The sequence below is a fragment of the Canis aureus genome, chromosome 5 (assembly GCF_053574225.1).
Source record: "Canis aureus isolate CA01 chromosome 5, VMU_Caureus_v.1.0, whole genome shotgun sequence".
Classification (NCBI taxonomy): Eukaryota; Metazoa; Chordata; class Mammalia; order Carnivora; family Canidae; genus Canis; species Canis aureus.
This window is the reverse complement of record NC_135615.1, coordinates 9,771,900-9,777,899: the sequence shown is the minus strand read 5'-3', so window position 1 is coordinate 9,777,899 and position 6,000 is coordinate 9,771,900. Positions and strand designations below refer to the sequence as shown.

General features: G+C 40.1%; 1 long non-coding RNA gene across 1 annotated transcript in view; it reads right to left on the bottom strand.

The window, feature by feature from the left end:
* Window positions 1-1,619: 1,619 nt before the first annotated feature.
* Window positions 1,620-6,000, bottom strand: part of LOC144313316 (uncharacterized) — a 357,200-nt gene continuing 352,819 nt past the window's right edge. Inside the window, exon 4 of the long non-coding RNA XR_013378987.1 lies at window positions 1,620-2,022. This is a non-coding gene — a long non-coding RNA (uncharacterized LOC144313316). The remainder of the gene's footprint in view (window positions 2,023-6,000) is intronic.

The window sequence follows — 6,000 nt, the reverse complement described above, 5'->3', positions numbered from 1 at the left end:
AGAGGCAGAGACAGGCAGAAGGAGAAGCAGGCTTCCCTGTGGGGAGCCCGATGCAGGACTTGATCCCGAGACGCCGGGATCATGCCCTGAACCAAAGGCAGATGCTCAACCACTGAGCCACTCAGGCGCCCTACAAATTACAGTAAATTTGATAAAACGCTGCAGAATGCCAGGGGCCTGCTTCTCTCTGATATCAAATCAAGTGAGAGGTCCCTCCAAGAGAACCTGGCATGGGAATTTGGGAAAGGCAACAAATTAGTGGCTTAAAACAACAGCATTTATTCTCTTACAGTTCTGGAGGTCAGAAGTCTGAGATGGCTTCCATTGGGCTAAACTCAGGGTGTTAACACAGCTGTGTGTTTGGAACTTTATATTTTGGCATTCTTTGAGGCTTGTGCCCCCAGGACGTTCTTCTAGAGAGGATTCCAGCTTGGGCCTCCTTTTGCCATACAAATAGTGTGAATCAGGCACCCTGTGGCTGGTGAGTACATGCTGTGAGTGTGCTGGGTGAGTGTGCCTTGTGGCTACAAATGCTCAGGAGACTTTTCTACCCTCTCTTTTAAAAATTATTTCTTTATTTATTCATTTGATTTTATTGAAGTATAGTTGACACACAATTTTTTGTTAGTTTCAGTTATACAACACACTGATTCGATCAGCCTTCTCTTGTTACTCTACCCAGAGCCATGGCCAAAACTGGCAAGTGTTCTTTTTCTAGGTATATCTTTTCCAGTTAACCCCCTTATGATGATGTCATCTTTAGGGGAAGGTTCTGGCTTTCATGCACAACCCCTGGTTTGACCCTTTATTCTGTTTGGCTTTCAGATCCTGGGCCATCGGGGACCTGCAGATGCTCTCAGGTTAAATGCTCGTTTGAGTGAATGTGAAATCATGCTCTCTAGCATTTTGTGACCTATCATTGTTTCCTATCACTTTCTCAACTGCAGAGAAACATCCTTTTTTTTTTTTTTTTTAAATTTATTTTTTATTGGTGTTCAATTTACTAACATACAGAATAACCCCCAGTGCCCGTCACCCATTCACTCCCACCCCCCGCCCTCCTCCCCTTCTACCATCCCTAGTTCGTTTCCCAGAGTTAGGAGTCTTTACGTTCTGTCTCCCTTTCTGATATTTCCCACACATTTCTTCTCCCTTCCCTTATATTCCCTTTCACTATTATTTATATTCCCCAAATGAATGAGAACATATAATGTTTGTCCTTCTCCGACTGACTTACTTCACTCAGCATAATACCCTCCAGTTCCATCCACGTTGAAGCAAATGGTGGGTATTTGTCATTTCTAATGGCTGAGTAATATTCCATTGTATACATAAACCACATCTTCTTTATCCATTCATCTTTCGTTGGACACCGAGGCTCCTTCCACAGTTTGGCTATCGTGGCCATTGCTGCTATAAACATTGGGGTGCAGGTGTCCCGGCGTTTCATTGCATTTGTATCTTTGGGGTAAATCCCCAACAGTGCAATTGCTGGGTCGTAGGGCAGGTATATTTTTAACTGTTTGAGGAACCTCCACACAGTTTTCCAGAGTGGCCGCACCAGTTCACATTCCCACCAACAGTGCAAGAGGGTTCCCTTTTCTCCACATCCTCTCCAACATTTGTTGTTTCCTGCCTTGTTAATTTTCCCCATTCTCACTGGTGTGAGGTGGTATCTCATTGTGGTTTTGATTTGTATTTCCCTGATGGCAAGTGATGCAGAGCATTTTCTCATGTGCATGTTGGCCATGTCTATGTCTTCCTCTGTGAGATTTCTGTTCATGTCTTTTGCCCATTTCATGATTGGATTGTTTGTTTCTTTGGTGTTGAGTTTAATAAGTTCTTTATAGATCTTGGAAACTAGCCCTTTATCTGATATGTCATTTGCAAATATCTTCTCCCATTCTGTAGGTTGTCTTTGAGTTTTGTTGACTGTATCCTTTGCTGTGCAAAAGCTTCTTATCTTGATGAAGTCCCAATAGTTCATTTTTGCTTTTGTTTCTTTTGCCTTCGTGGATGTATCTTGCAAGAAGTTACTATGGCCGAGTTCAAAAAGGGTGTTGCCTGTGTTCTTCTCTAGGATTTTGATGGAATCTTGTCTCACATTTAGATCTTTCATCCATTTTGAGTTTATCTTTGTGTATGGTGAAAGAGAGTGGTCTAGTTTCATTCTTCTGCATGTGGCTGTCCAATTTTCCCAGCACCATTTATTGAAGAGACTGTCTTTCTTCCAATGGATAATCTTTCCTCCTTTATCGAATATTAGTTGCCCATAAAGTTCAGGGTCCACTTCTGGATTCTCTATTCTGTTCCACTGATCTATGTGTCTGTTTTTGTGCCAGTATGATCCTCTCATTGGATGCAGAGAAAGCATTTGACAAAATACAGCATCCATTCCTGATCAAAACTCTTCAGAGTGTAGGGATAGAGGGAACATTCCTCGACATCTTAAAAGCCATCTATGAAAAGCCCACAGCAAATATCATTCTCAATGGGGAAACACTGGGAGCCTTTCCCCTAAGACCAGGAACAAGACAGGGATGTCCACTCTCACCACTGCTGTTCAACATAGTACTGGAAGTCCTAGCCTCAGCAATCAGACAACAAAAAGACATTAAAGGCATTCAAATTGGCAAAGAAGAAGTCAAACTCTCCCTCTTCGCCGATGACATGATACTCTACATAGAAAACCCAAAAGTCTCCACCCCAAGATTGCTAGAACTCATACAGCAATTCGGTAGCGTGGCAGGATACAAAATCAATGCCCAGAAGTCAGTGGCATTTCTAAACACTAACAATGAGACTGAAGAAAGAGAAATTAAGGAGTCAATCCCATTTACAATTGCACCCAAAAGCATAAGATACCTAGGAATAAACCTCACCAAAGATGTAAAGGATCTATACCCTCAAAACTATAGAACACTTCTGAAAGAAATTGAGGAAGACACAAAGAGATGGAAAAATATTCCGTGCTCATGGATTGGCAGAATTAATATTGTGAAAATGTCAATGTTACCCAGGGCAATATACACGTTTAATGCAATCCCTATCAAAATACCATGGACTTTCTTCAGAGAGTTAGAACAAATTATTTTAAGATTTGTGTGGAATCAGAAAAGACCCCGAATAGCCAGGGGAATTTTACAAAAGAAAACCATATCTGGGGGCATCACAATGCCAGATTTCAGGTTGTACTACAAAGCTGTGGTCATCAAGACACTGTGGTACTGGCATCCTTTTGAAATATATCATCTCATGGGGTGCCTGGATGGCTGGGTTGGTTCAGTGTCGGCTTTTTTTTTTTTTAAGATTATTTATTTATTCATGAGACACACAGAGAGAGGCAGAGACATAGGGAGAGGGAGAAGCAGGCTCCCTGCAGGGACCCTGATGTGGGCTCTATCCCAGGACCCCAGCATCACGCCCTGAGTTGAAGGCAGATAGATGGTTAACCAGTTAACCGCTGAGCCACCCAGGCGTCCCAAGTGTTGGCTTTTGATTTTGGCTCAGGTCATGATCTCAGGATTGTGAGACACAGTTGGAGTCTCCTGTGAAGCCACTCCCTGGGCATGGAGGCTGCTTAAGATTTTGTCTCTCCCTCTGCCCCTCCCCCCTCAGAAACAATTTGAAGTATAATATTTCCTATTTCTATCAATCAGTTAAAAATGGTTCTGTAAAAAGAAATAAATAATTTAGAAAATTAAAAAAAAAATGGTTCTGTACCTGGATGGTTACATCAAATTTACTAAACCGTTGGAAACAGAAGTCAGGAGACAATGCTTTAAAAGATAGTAATTGAGAATTTTTTAGAAGCTTATAAAGGCTCTAATTTAAGAGGATGCCTCGTCTAGAGCAGAATGAATTAAAATATCAACAATCACCGTTTTTATAAACTGTATAATGTCAAAGACAAGGAAAAATATTAAAGATAGATAAATAAGTCACCTAAAAAGATTGGCAGTTAGGGGTGCCGGACGGGCTCAGTTGGTAGAGCATTCAACTCTAATCTTAGAGTCATGAGTTTGAACCCCACATTAGGTATAGAGACTACTTTAAAAAATGATGAAAAGAATGACAGTTAAACCGATAGCCCATCTTTCATTTGCAACATTAGATGCTATATGATAATGGATATGGAGGGAGAGTAACTGTCAACCTAGGAATCTCTGTTCTGAACTTATACTATATCTCTTCCATCAGATTGGCACAGATGGTTAAAAATCTAACTATACAAAATATTGGTTGATATGTGAAGAAGTCAGATCTCAGCTACTGCCGGTGGAGTGTAAATTGGTGCAATTTAGCAAAATTTGGCAATAACTATTGAAACTAAAGATGTATATTCCCCATGACTCAGCAATCCCACTTCTCTGGGAAATGCTTTCACATATATTTACAAAAGTGTATATAAAGGTGCACTCCACAGAATGATTACAATGGCAAAAAATTTAGAAGCAACCTAAATATTTGTCAGTAGGGATCCCTGGGTGGCTCAGCGGTTTGGCGCCTGCCTTTAATTTAGCCCAGGGCGTGATCCTGCAGTCCCGGGATCGAGTCCCACCTCGGGCTTCCTGCATGGAGCCTGCTTCTCCCTCCTCCTGTGTTTCTGCCTCTCTCTCTCTCACTATATCTATCACAAATAAATAAATAAATCCTTTTAAACAAATAAATAAATATTCATCAGTAAAAGAATGGATCACTGGATTAAAGACTTCACAGCAGCTACCGTGAATGAACTTGGTATTATGTATTTAAATGGATATAGTATATGTCAAATATACCTCAGTAAAGCTCGAAAAAAAATAAATGGATATAGTTTGGCTACTTTATTTGGAATTCAAAAAATATCACAGGAAGAGGTACATTTATATACATTAAGAACAGCAGACACAGAAAAAAAAAAAAAGAAAAAAAAGAAAAACAGAAAAAACGCTCCCTGTCCTCCCCCTATCCGGCGAAAAGCAGGACATCATATTTCCATTTGTAAAGGTGCCTGTCTCTCCAATACCAGAAAAGGAAAATTGCTGTTGTTGAGGGTGGTGGTGTTTTATTTTATTTAAATTTTTTTTCAGTTTTATTGGGATATAATTGACTATTACATTATGTTAGTTTAAGGTATTCAACATAATGATTTGATACACACATATATATGTATATACATATGTTCATTTTGCAAACTCTATATATTACAATATGATTACCACAAGTTTAGCTAATGTCTATCACATCCTATAGTTGCAAAATTTCTTGTGATGAGAACTTTTAAAAATTCACTCATAGCAACTTTCAAATACACAACAGTGTATTGTCAAGTATAGTCACCATGCTGTACAGAGAACAACTCTTATTCACTGGGACTCATTCCCAGACGTGACTCTAGACTCAGCCAGAGAGAAAGGATTCTGCATGACAAATCTTACTCAACAGCCCTCATCTTCCAGTATTTTCCCCATATGTTTACCTTCCCACAGTTTGCCACCTCTAAGAGCCCAAATCCCTATTCCTTTGTCTTGTCACTTCTCTACAAATGTATTTTTCTTCGTTAAGATGCTATAGGAGAGTTCTAACCCAATTTGAGTTACTCATCGTTGAGGTTCTATCATATATGTTTTTTTTTTTTTTTTTTTTTTAATTCATGAGAGACAGAGAGAGAGAGAAAGAAGCAGAGACACAGGCAGAGGGAGAAGCAGGCTCCATGCAGGAAGCCCGATGCGGGACTCGATCCTGGGACTCGATCCTGGGACTCCAGAATCACGCCCTGCTCCGAAGGCAGGCACTAAACCGCTGAGCCATCCAGGGATCCCCTCTACCATATATGTTAATAAACTCTGTCTTTCTCTTGTTAATCTGTCTTTTGTCAGTTTAATTTTCAGGGCCCCAGCCACAGACCTAGGAGGAGAGAGGAAAAGCTTTTTTTTCCCTCCCCAACAATGTATATGTTAAAAATACATAAAGCAACCTCATACATTATTTATGGAGACATATAATGTAACAAATGTA